The 13,020-nt window shown below is 45.3% G+C and overlaps 1 protein-coding gene across 2 annotated transcripts in view; it reads right to left on the bottom strand.

The window, feature by feature from the left end:
• The window catches only part of LOC142289777 (calcium/calmodulin-dependent protein kinase type 1D-like), a 138,251-nt gene that overhangs the window by 73,702 nt on the left and 51,529 nt on the right, over window positions 1-13,020 (bottom strand). Inside the window, exon 1 of one of the 2 annotated variants that reach the window (XM_075333708.1) lies at window positions 1,986-2,132. The exons of the other annotated variant lie outside the window; for it this stretch is intronic. The gene's annotated coding sequence lies outside the window, so the exon portion shown is untranslated. Of the gene's footprint in view, window positions 1-1,985; window positions 2,133-13,020 lie in introns of those variants that run through there. 2 annotated transcript variants of the gene reach the window in all.

Genomic DNA, 13,020 nt, shown 5'->3' with positions numbered 1-13,020 from the left:
AAGGGCATCCCCATGGAGATAGAATATGGTACAACAATAAAAAATTACGAACACATAAAACATTAATAGGTTGGAGAGCAGTATAACATATTAAAGACATAAAACCCACTTATAAAGACAACTGAGATGCAAGTATACACTGCATGTTAAAAGACATCACACTGAAAGAGTTTAGAGCAGATATACCAGGAATAATTTGAAAACCCATGCTATGCAACTTCTAAAGTGTACTCGAATGCAAAGGTCCTCTAAAAGGTGTAATCCCAGAAAAATATATTCCCATGTTTCTTAAAGGGAACCTGTCACATTGTGCATTCAGTCTGATCTGTGGTCGGCACATTATATAGATGGAGAAGATGAGCAGAATGATATATAAATGTGTTGGAAAACATTCAGTATATATCTTGCATTTTGTTCATTGAAATCCCTGATGTTTATATTTATGAGTCCAGTGGGCGGTCCTACTGAATGATTGACATGCACAGTCAAACATGGGAGACTATCAGTCACTAAATAGGACCACCCACTTGACTCATATGCATATAAACACCAGGGATTTCAATGAATAAAGTGCAAGGCTTAGTGAAAACTTTCCTCACAAAAAAAAAATATATATATATATATATGTACATATATATCTCAATCTGACCTGCTACTCCAGCTTTATAACATCTGCCTGCAGATCAGATGCCATTTTCAACATGATAGGTTCCCTTTAAGAACAACCATCTCATCATCTGTGCTGTTGAGAGATACTATACATCGTTGGTTACTTTAGATTTAACATACAAGAAGGTAAAGTGTCAATACACAATGCAGGAAAATTGCTAGTCTATCTTGTCTGTATGGATTTATCCCAACTCTTCTCTAACAGCAGAAGTTTGCAAAAGAAGAATCCGTCATGCTGGATACAACATGCGTGGTAATTTGTTCCTGCAGAAGTTCTCACCCTCAGAGAAGTATGGAAGCAGCTAATAAGTTGAAAATAAATAGGGCGTATGCGGGAATCCGGAAGAAAATCTGTGGACAGCCATAGAAGGTGTATGGGAATCTTTAGATGATTTTGATATTTTACCTAAAGTCAAACTAAAGCAAACAAATAGGGATGATCGAATACTTCAATTATTCAGCTTCGCCATTATTTTTGGAATACCTCGCCGCTATTGGACTATTCAATGCGCAATGTAAGTCTATGGGAAACCCGAATAACAACTATTCGGGCTTCCCGTCTATGTAAGTCTATTTACATTGTGCATCGAATAGTCGAATAGCGGCGAGATATTCGGAAAATATTCGCGAAGCCGAATATTTGAAGTATTCGATCATCCCTACAAACGAACCCTTCCTCAAGTGAACATTTTCTTCCTATGACTAATTATAATAAGAATGGACCATATTATATATCCTAAGTCATTTCTAGAGCGTTTTTCCTAAAGCCCCAGTATATCTCACAGTATATGACTATTATGTAGCCTTCATTTCTATGGAAGACCATGGCATAATAAAAACTTTAAAAACTGCTCGTTCTGATTTATTGTGCTTGGCTGACAAACCTTATGGGAGAGTTGACTTTTAGAAGTAACCGGACAAGAAGTTATCCACCAAGAGCATCACTTATCTGTCTGACAATCTTGAGAACGTTATAAAGCAGCAACAACACCCTCACACTATGGAGTCATGATCGTAATGGCTTGTGACACAATATAACCAATGATGGGTCTAATATATCCCAACAAATGGAAATGATCTATAAGAGTAATTACAAAGTTATCAGAAACATTTCAAAAGGTGTTAATGATGGTAAATGGTAATTATATCATTGTGGAGTGTATTCATCTACCTCATGGGTAATACTCCGTAAGGCACAAACATGCATCTTAGGGTAGTTATGTAGACATGAAGGCTTGAAATTGAGTTATCCTTAGGTTTATGAGATATTCAGTGAATTTTATAGTATGACGAAACCAGTATAAAATAATTCCTACCTGAAGTCCGGGAAGGACAAGCTGCTCTTGTATGCCTGGCAAACACAATGCTAAAGTAATGTCTTTGTGAAGGTTTGCCAGAGAAGCTAATGAGAGGAGTGTCCTATCAGATTATACAAGCGAACAGGGACGAGACAGACACGTGTGATCTTAAAATACAAATCCGTACAATTGCAATCTCCTTAGGTGTCCATCAGTGTGTGCTGGCAGAGGAGCAGAAGGTCAATGAATTTGACCGTATCTGGTGTGAGGAGCAGCTCCCTGCCTTCCATTTTGCCTGTGCCGTACATGCTGCCTAACATCCCTACTTTGCGTAATCTGCCTGAGAACATAATTGTAACAGTAAAATATGAGTTCATATGTTGACCTTGTCATCACCATGGCAGCAATCAGGGAAAGTAGGCATGTAATTTTCGGAATTTATATGAAATTCTTATAGTCTGGAACTTAAAGTGATCATGCATAGAATTAGAATAATACAAAAATGATTGCAATTGCCACACGTAATGTGTTGATAGTCAACTGGGCTGAGAGTGGACGAAGCTGCAATGAAACGGGAACGAACAAAACGGTAGCAACACTAAGGCTGTGTGTCCATGATCAGTATTACTAGTGTTCTGGATGCAGCATATTTTCATTGGGTACAAAATGCTGTATTGTACAGTACAAGCACAGTGGATGGGATTAATTGCAGAGGTGAAGTACCAGAATTGGTGCAGCTGATGTGATATGCCACTTCTGGGGGGCTGTGGGCTGGTATTTTTAGGCTGGGAAGGGACCAATAAATATGGGCCTTCTTGGCCTGATAATATCTGCCTGCAGCTGTCTGCTTTACCTTGGCTGTGTATCAAAAATAGAGGGGGGATCCAACATCATTTTTTTAATTATTTGTTTATTTATTAGGTTAAACAAGGCTAAACAGCACCCTTTAGTGCCAGACAGTAAAGGGTGCAAGTATAAAATATGTAGGAGGGTGGGATCTTTTTTTTTTGTCTGGTCAACTTCCTGTTTGTTCTGCTTCATGTCTATTGTGTCAGTTGCCACAGGGTATTGTACCTCACTTAAGGTGCAATACTCATCCCGGGTAAGGAAGAGGTTAACCACTGGTGTTCATGACTTACACAACACACAAAGTAGGTGCTTTCCCACAAAAACTGGGCTAAAGATGGTCACCATAACAACAGATTTTTCCCAGCCACCAGTGAGTCATCAGGAAGGTGGGGGCAGCAGTAGGAATGTTAGAGAACACACAAACTTTACCTCAGAATAGGCTGGGACACAGAACAACATGGTTGCAGGGGAGAGTGCTTCAGAGCTTCCCCTGTTAGAACCAGCCCGACTGGAAAAAGGAGCAGTTTAACGGGTGAGCTGAAGAGACAGAGGAGCAACACAGTAGCTGGAGGTAGAGCTCAATAGCTCCCTCAGGACCGGTGCAGTTCAGGGTGCAGAGCCCTAGGGTGGAACAGACTTCACGTTGTATCACCAGATTCAGTAGGACAGGGAGACTGTATGTCCCTCTAGTCACCACAAGATCCGGAGCACAGCGGCACATAGGGTCCAGAGTCGTGATCAACGTCAGGCCCCACCACGGACCCACGTCGCCTGCACACGAGATGGGAGCTAACACTACAAGAACACCGCGATCCTCAAGCAGCTTCAAGTCACGGGGATCCACACTAAAGCGCACAGAAAGTAAGGTCTCACAACTTCACAACACCGGGGGTGGCTTCTGAGGTACCCAGGATCGGCTGGGGTCTACCACAGCGAAAACCGGCACTTCAAGGGTGACAACTGAACTGTGACTAAAAGACCTTGAACCACAACCACTGTGTCAGCCCATCATAGCTAGCGCTGTCGTCCCGCGCTCCGGCGCCAACGGCCACTACTTCCTCCATCATCCTCCCTGGGGCCTAGCTTCATCTGTGGGAAGCTGAACTATTCTAGCTGGAACATCATCTGCCCCAGAGGACTGCAACCGCAGTGGCGGCTAATCCCTGGCCGCATATCGCGGGTGGCGTTACAAGACAGCTCCCATCACCCATCCTCATCCCATCTCCATTCCCCTTTTTGGTGTACACCTCGGGGTCACAAAACCGGGCAGGGCTACCCGTGACATCCCAGACCCTACATCACCGGCCCAATGATGAGTATTTAACCTTTGCCCTGTGGGTGCTACACTATCAACCAACTTTCTTAAGACAAAAACGTTACAAAAATGCAACTGAGCAGAGGTGTAGGATTCAGGAGGAAATTTAGCTGCTTGAAAACCTGAACAAGCACTGATTGTGGGAACGCACCCTTAGAAGGTAATTCTTCATGCAATTTATGCCACTTGGCCTCGTTCAGATAGCTGTGATTTACCACTTATGTAAAATCATGCGGACCGTTGCTCATCATTGTTTTAGGTTTGATTTTCATTCATGCTTGGCCAGTCTTTCTGTGTTGAATATACAGTAAATTTCAAAGCTTATTCTACACATTACAATGTTAATCACAGACAACACATGGAAGGTACACTGTCATCCGTGTGCTGTCAATTACATTAATTGACTCCTGGAATTGTATGGGATATTTTGACCCATGTCTTGGATCAAAAATGAAGAAGTCCCTTTTTTTTTAAGAAAAATAATCTATGATGTACAGTATATGCGAATGCACCTTAGACTGTTCTGAGATGAACTATGTGATGACTGACGGAGGCCTCATAAATAATTACACAGTTGCCAGCTCATAACTAGCTAAGATTTCAGATTTCAGCAGTTCGAAAAATGCACCAATTTTTTAAGAGGAATGTGATAGTGATTACAATTTATTTGTTTGTGAGATCTGCAGAATTTAAAGGAATAAATTGGGGTCAGCTAAGCATTATAAGGAAATTCTCATACATTAGTTTTCATTACTAGAGCTACCCTCTACAGGTATTTGTACTTAGCAGCTTGAATATATGATATTCGTAATGGGAAGAAAATTAACTTTCCAGCGAGAGTTGCATTAATGTGCAGGGGCTGCTTTGTTATTTACTCACTGGTTCAGTGGTACTGCCATCTACCTGCTGCTGGTCTCTGCCAATGTGAGTCTCAGGTGATCCTGTGTTCCTTTGATCTCGGTGCCGGTGTTGTGACCTGGTGAGCTCTTCCTCCATGCACCCTTCTGTAATTGGTGGGTCCCCGTGGCCTGAAGTGTTTTGGGGTCCCCTCCTGGTCTCATAGTCCTGGCCCATATGGCAGGCAGCTTGAACCTCTCAATGGGTTGGACCTCTGTCCCCGTTCCCAGGTTCCTTCTTTGCTGCTGTGCCCCGGATTCTAAAGTTGGTGAGGTACCTTGATGATCCCCTCGCCTAGCAGATTTAACAGGTGAGCCTAAAGCCTTCTTCTGAACTAGGGCTCTGCACCCCGCCTGTGCTCGGTCCCGTGAGTACTGACACTGTACTTCCCCCGGCGACTGTACTCCCTTAGCCCACCGATGTTACTCCTCGTGTTTTTCACTGGACCTGAGTCTCCTCACACCCTCCCTGACTCAACGTCAACTCCTGACTGACTTTCAAATTTCCCTGTCAACTGTCAACAGTCCAGACTAGCCCCTCCCCCTCCCGGGTTTCTGACTAGCGGAATTGGAAAAGTCCCGACCAATAGGTGGGCATCAACAGATCCGTCTCTAGCCTGTTACCTAGTCTGGAAAAAGGGCAAAGAAATGTGTGTTTTAAATGGTGTTATTTGGTGTTTACCGGCACAGGTCTCCCAGAAACCCTGGATAAGTACTGCACCTGTCATTGGATACAGTATCCTATGGCACCTGACGCCTTAGGGGCGCCACACCCCCATCTTGTAGTTATGTGCCCATATTGCCTCCATCTTGTAGTAATGTGCCCATATTGCAGCCATCTTTTGGTAATGTGCCCATATTGTCTCCCATCTTGTGGTAATGTGCCCATATTGCCCCATCTTGTAGTTATGTACCAATATTGCCCCATCTTGTAGTTATGTGCCCATATTGAGCCCATCTTGTAGTTATGTGCCCATATTGCCCCATCTTGTAGTTATGTGCCCATATTTCCCCATCTTGTAGTTACTGTATGTGCCCATATTGCCCACATCTTGTAGTAATGTTTCATCTAGTAGTAGTATGCCGTTATGACATTGTTCACAATTAAAAAAGAAAAAAAAGAATTTTCTCACCTTTCCTTTGGTGTCTTGCAGCCAGCTGGCACCTAGACCCCATGAGGGCCGTGACGATTACTGTCTTGTACATGGGGCCACCACCATCAGCGTTTTACTACTGGGGCGCTACTGCTCTCCTTACATCTTTACTAAAGGCAGCCGCAGCGGCCAATCAGAATACACCCACATTAGCTGCTGGCCTCTGATTGGCCGGCAGCAGCTGCCATTAGTAAAGCTTTGTAGAGGCGTGCTTCTCTGCATGGTGCCGCAAGTTATAATCGCCGGAAGGAAATCGCTGATGGCGGCGCCCCTGTGTATGTACTGGGCCGCAATTGTCATGTAGTCTAGGTGTCTGCGGGCCGCAACAAATAGCCTTATGTGCCACTTGCGGCCCGGGGGCCGCGTGTTTGATACCTCTGGTTTAAGGCATATTACTCAGTGTGTAATGTAAGTAGTATATTTGTATTATATAGATGTATGATGTATTTGTACAGGTCAGACTCAGCAGCGGTAACACATATATTGTAAAATGGTACTTTAAGCATCCGTTGTATAGTGGTTCTATGTTTGTGTACAGTGTACTGATACTATCAATGTGAGTGGTATACTTTATGTATGTGTGCAGTATGTTCTGTATATAATAGAAGTTATCTATGTTAGTTACATTTCTGAAGGGATAATGTAGTTAGGTTCGAGCTGTGTTTGTATATGGGGGAGCATACAATCTTTGTGCCAGGTGATGCCTAGCTATAGCTTTAAATAGAACTGCTGTTTTGTAAAGACTTGTATATTATGTGAGATGTGAGAGCTTTCTAACAACTTGATAGCTGGGTGTCTTGAGTCCAAGAAATATTTTGTACTGCGTTAATTTGTGACGTTTTTTAAATGGTGTCCTGCTTGACTCCTACTATTACTTCTGTACATGTGGAATTGGGGCAAAGCAGGAAAGCTGCTTATATAAAGTCATAATGGGACACCAGGAGCTGTTCTTTTGCTGACTAAGGTATGATACTAAGCTTTACCTGGACATTTAGATCCAACCTTATCCCAGTTTGAGACAGTGTTCTGTGAGTTTGGCTAAGCTCAAACCCTGACCTCCATAGACGACATAGATTGCCTGCAACATTCAAGTTTCTTAAGTGATAAAATTTCATATCCAACAAAATTCTAATATTAAAGTATCTGCATAATTTGGACAGACTGGTTCTATGGCCTTCTATCTGGATTTCTTTGAAATTGGAACTTACAGCAATTCCTCAAAATGGAACAATTACCAGAGGGTCCCACAAAATCTTTTCGAATCCAACTCAAAATTCAAATTCTGAACCTTGCTTTTAAGTGTCATTTTATTCCTGAAAACATTTGGGAAGGAATTAAAGGGAACATGTCACCAGTTTGGGGCCTATAAGCTGTAGCCACCACCAGTGGGCTCTTATATACAGCATTCTAACATGCTGTATAAGAGCCCAGGCCGCTGTGTAGAACGTAAAAATCACATTATAATACTTACCTAAACGGTCGCTGTGGTGGAGTTGGGTCATATGGGCGTCTTCGTTCTCCGATGCGTCTCCTCTTTCGGCCATCTTTGTCATCCTTCTTCTGAAGCCGAGGTGCATGATGCGTCTTATGTCATCCACACTCGCCGGCATTAATGTGTATAATACTTACCTAATGGTCGGTGCGGAGCAGACTGGTCAGATGGGCATCTCCGTTCTCCGGGTCCTGCGCCTCCTCTTTCGGCCATCTTCATCCTCCTTCTGAAGCCTGTGTGCATGACACGTCCTACGTCATACACACCCGCTCGTCATGCGCAGGCGCACTACAATACTTTGATCTGCCCTGCTTAGGGCAGATCAAAGTGCGCCTTCGCAGGACCTCAATGCCGGTGAGTGTGGATGATGTAGGACGCGTCATGCACCCTGGCTTCAGAAGAAGGACGACAAAGACGGCCGAAAGAGGAGGCGCCGGCACCGGAGAACGAAGACGCCCATATGACCCAACTCCACCACAGCAACTGTTTAGGTAAGTATTATAAAGTAATTTTTACTTTCTACACAGCGGCCTCGGCTCTTATATACAGCATGTTAGAATGCTGCATCTAAGAGCTCACTGGTGGTGGCCACAGCTTATAGGCCCCAAACTGGTGACAGGTTCCCTTTAAGTACAACACTTAATTACTTCAAAATTATACCTGTTAACTAAGTTATACAATCATTTACATAATCCACCTGGGAGATCTATTCTTTCTGTCAAAGCAGATCTTTGTGAACCAGGACAGCAGGGAGTCGTCATCGTCGCTGTGACTGCCGAACAATCCCTCCCTCAAGGGGGAGGTGCGTTCGGCGTCACGGCGACATCACCGCGACGTCACTAAGCGGCCGGCCAATCAAAGCAGAGGGGCGGAGATGAGCTCATAATTTCATCCTGCCCACCTCCTTTCTTCCTCATTGCGGGCGGGACGCAGGTAAGGGGAGGTTCCTCGCTCCGGTGTCACACACAGCGATGTGTGCTGCCGCAGGAACGAGGAACAATATCTAGAAACAACCATTAACAATTTTTGGTTTTAGGATGAGCTCTCTATGGTGAACAATTTTCCCCACTTTGGAGGACGTTTAAGGTCGCTGGTAAGTGTTACACGCTGTGATACCGTTAATGATGCCGGATGTGCGTCACTAACAACGTGACCCCGACGATAAAACATTAACGATATCATAGAAAAAGCCCCCTTTAGTCTTGGACAATTAATTTAAGGGAGAACCTGTCAGCTGATAGGTGTTGCCCAATCCATAGGCTGCATGTATCAGGCACTTGCTGTATGACATCAGCCAGGTATGTTTGATTCTGAAGCAGTTCAGAGAAAGACATACCTTAACAGGTGGCCAGGGACCAAGCCATATGGCAGATAAGGTGGACAGACGGGTCCCCGGTGGCTTCTCCCCACCAACTGCCGGGTCTCTCTGCCTATGGACAGAGGAACTTTCCAGATCTGAATATACGACTTTTACCCAAAAAGTATTTTGCTGTTCTTTCCTCAATGTGAAAATCATTACTCCATGGAATCACGGCTCCCTACAGGAGTCTTTTATCAGTTAGTTTCTGTGATTTTCCCCTTTATACACAACATTTTTCATTTTATCAATTGCAAAAACTGTACTTATCCATCACAGCTGAAAACACATCAGTTTATTCTCGCTAAACACTTTTTCATGTTTCTTTGCAGTGGAAGGTCTGTTTGATGTTTAGATCATTAATGGAAAAAGCCACATGTCAGTATATAGTTAGGATGACTATTGCCATTAAAGGACTGACTCATATGTAGGGGTGGTGCAAGGTCGGTGGATAGTTGTGCAGCTTCTTTTCTCCTCACATATATCATTCACAGCCTTCAATTGAGTCATTATTTACATTCAATGATACTTTCAAAGAGACAATGGGGAAATCTATATTCTATGCATACACATAAGTTCTTCACAAGACACATCATATCCCTGATGCATTTCAAGAACACTTCACTCTTTCGTCTGTGTAGGCAGTGCCTTTTTAAGAGACATTTCACCATTTTATTATGATCCTAAAGCAGATCTTTCATTAGATTTCACAATAGAAACTGCATTCGTTATTAGGAGGTCTCTTGGACCTAATGAGACTGGTGAACTTACTTTGAATATCCATGTAAGAATGTCTATACAGGTATAATCCTATTACTAACACGAGCACCAGCTAAAGAGTAAAAGCACTCATGAGTCCAAGTGTATTCAGTTTCTGCCCACCCAGCCTGTCTGACAGCTGCAGCTTGTACTGAGCAGTGTGAGATTTCAGCAGCAGGGAGGAGGAACACTCAGGAGCTGTCAGTTAGCTTAGGTGAGCTGAGATTGAGTTTAAACTTTTAGGCTATGTGCCCACGGGGACAGTGTCCTGCGGATATATCCGCAGGACATTCTTCAGGAGCTCCCAGAAAACCACAGCACAACTTTGTCTGTTTACATGCTGCGGTTTTATTGCGGAATATCCTGCGGCTATGCTGCTGGCATTCTGCATTGAGGATACAGTACCATGGCTTCGGCACTGCATCCTCAATGCAGAACAAGTGCTAGAGTAATCGGGGCCTTCATACTCACCTCCATCACGCAGCACTTCACTTTCCAGCCATGTCTGTCTGCACTCTGCAGGAGAAGGTGGGCGAGCCTGCACTAGCTCTGGCTGTCACATGACCGGAGCTCGTGCAGGCCACACCCATCTCCTCCTTCCTGTACCTGGCTCCACCGCGCTCCTCTGCACTGGAGGAAGTGACTCCGGTGTCTTCTATCAAGGCAGGTAAGTATGGGACCCTGTGGAAAAATCCACAGGAATAATTCACATGCTGCAGATTTTTCTGCAGGGAAATCCACATTATTTCCTCTGCGGAAAAAAACGCAGCATAGGCACAGCAGTTCCAAAATGCCATAGAAATGGCTGGGGACTCGCTGTACTGCGGATTTTTGAAAAATCGACAGAATTTCCGCGAAAAAATTGTGGCAAATTCTGTGAATTTTCCGCAGTGTGGGCACATAACCTTATAAGTAGTATTCACCCTCCCTGGGACCAACATCAGCTCTATGCCTCTACTGTAGGGTCTGAGCTCAGCTCAGTGATTGGCTGCAGCTGTCATGTGACATCACCACCAAAATATAAGACTAAGGCTGCTTTCACACATCAGTTTTTTTGCATCAGGCACAATCCGGCTCAAAAACCTATGCAACGGATGCGTCGAAAAAACAGATCCGTTGCATACGTTTTTCCATGCGGTCCGTCCGTTTTTTGATGGATGCGGCTTGATACTGAGCATGCACAGTTCAAAAAACCGTATCCGGTGGCCGGATGCTTTTTTTGCCGCAGGACGCCGCATCCGGCGTCCATAGGCTTGCATTGTAAATTGCGCTGCATTGTGCCGGATCCGGCGCAATGCGTTCTTTTTGCCGCATAAAAAAGTGCCAGGCAACGTTCCATCCGGCCGCCGCATGGGCTAAGTATGCCGCATCCGGCAAAAACCGGACGCAACGCAAGGCCATGCGGCACAATACGGCGCTAATACAAGTCTATGCGGAAAAAACGCAACAGGTGGCAAGAAAAAACGGTTGCGTTTTTTCTGCAAAGCGCCGTATTGTGCCGCTCAGCAAAAAACGGATGTGTGAAAGCAGCCTTAAGCAGCATTGGAGAGCCAGTGCTGGACTCGGGAAGACTGAATAGTATCTGATTTTCTTATTTAACATTAGAGGCAATGATTGGGGTCCACTTTTCTAAAAAATGATACACCACTTTGACAAGAACTTTGTGGTTTACAGTGTATTTAACAGTTTGGACTTCCCCAGTTTTGTTACTTAGGTCAAAACTTTTTTTTTTTGTTATTTTCATTGTCACATTCCAAGAGACATAACATAATAAGAGACATTTTAATTTTTTGTAGACGTACAGTAAATCACAAAAGTAAGTACACCCCTCATATTTTATTACATCTTTTCATGGGACAACACTTAAGATTTGATACAAGGTAAAGTAGTCAGGTACAGTTGTGGCGCCCCTGACCTGGTCAGGCACCACTGAGTACTGCACCCATGCTGGGGACAGTACAATACAGGTAATCCAGAAGGCTGACCGAGGTGTGACTACACAGGCGCATAGTGATCAGGTCTCACACATGTACCTATGAGAGGACCCCTGGGGATCCCAGGAGGGGGAAAAGCCTTCACCTTCACTGGAATAGTGGAGGGGGCCAAAAGCCTCCATCTCCTCTCAAGGGGTGTGGTAAGAGAGTCTGGTTGCTAGGTGGCGTAGGCAGGCACAAAAGGGAAAAGAGAAGGAGGAGTAAACAGTCTGCAGCAGAGTGTGGAGGAGTGAGGAGCAGGAAAGTGAAGCTCGGACAGGAGCAGCAGTGAAGGTCCCAGATGTGAGCCGGTTCAGGGCAGAGTCCAGGGAGCTCCGAGGAGAGCTGACCCCTTCCCCTGGGCTGTTGCAGTCTGACAGCGTCCGCGCAGTGGCTACCGATGGGGGAGAACGGTCACCTAGGAGTGCTACCCGAAACCCATCTCCAGCTAGAGAGAGAGCACAGAGTGGGAAGTAAGGAGACTGCTAGGGAGAACCAGGCCCAAACGGGCGGCAGATCCCGGAGCGGGGGATAGATCCACCTTTCCCTGCTAAACCTGCCGGTGTGGGGCCCTCAAAGCCCACACCACAACACCACAAAAGCCGCAGCCACGTAGCCACAGTTAGGGCCCATAGCTCACAGGAGGCAAGCAGCTGGACTGAGCTGGTCCAGGCCACAAGCAAACGGCAAACGAAGGGGAGAGAGGCTTCAGCAACTTCCCTGGGTGACCCCCATAGGGACTAAAAGTCGGGGTTACCCCAAACCACCAAGGGCTAAGGAAGGCGAGTTGGTAGTCACCATCAGAAGTCAGCCTGAAGGATACCTGGTTCCCGCCTGGTTCATCCCAGCTACGCCCGGGTTACTCACCCTGCCACCTGAAGTGAGTAAAAACCCTGAAAGACATTCTGCCTGTGTGGAGTTATTCTGCGCCTTGTGGTTCTACGCACCTACACAGGGCCCTGGGGCTTGCCTCACTCTCAGGAGGCTATTACAACCGACTGCACCCACCATCAGCCCCAGGCATCCCTTAATCTGCAGTGGCGGTCCCCACTGACCGCAATTCTGAGAGTGGCGTCACGACAACTAGAAGATTTCCTACCTGTGACAAGATCCAGCCGAGTGGAGTCCCTGAAGGTAATGCACCGACACAACACCTGTGGGGCTTCACATCTGGCGTCACGAACAGGATAAGGACTAGACCTGTCCAGACAGGTGACCATGTGCCTGGGCGGTCCGCTTGGAAAATTGGAAGCGCCGC

The sequence above is a fragment of the Anomaloglossus baeobatrachus genome, chromosome 2 (assembly GCF_048569485.1).
Source record: "Anomaloglossus baeobatrachus isolate aAnoBae1 chromosome 2, aAnoBae1.hap1, whole genome shotgun sequence".
NCBI classification, from domain to species: Eukaryota; Metazoa; Chordata; class Amphibia; order Anura; family Aromobatidae; genus Anomaloglossus; species Anomaloglossus baeobatrachus.
This window is presented reverse-complemented; position numbering and strand designations above follow the sequence as displayed.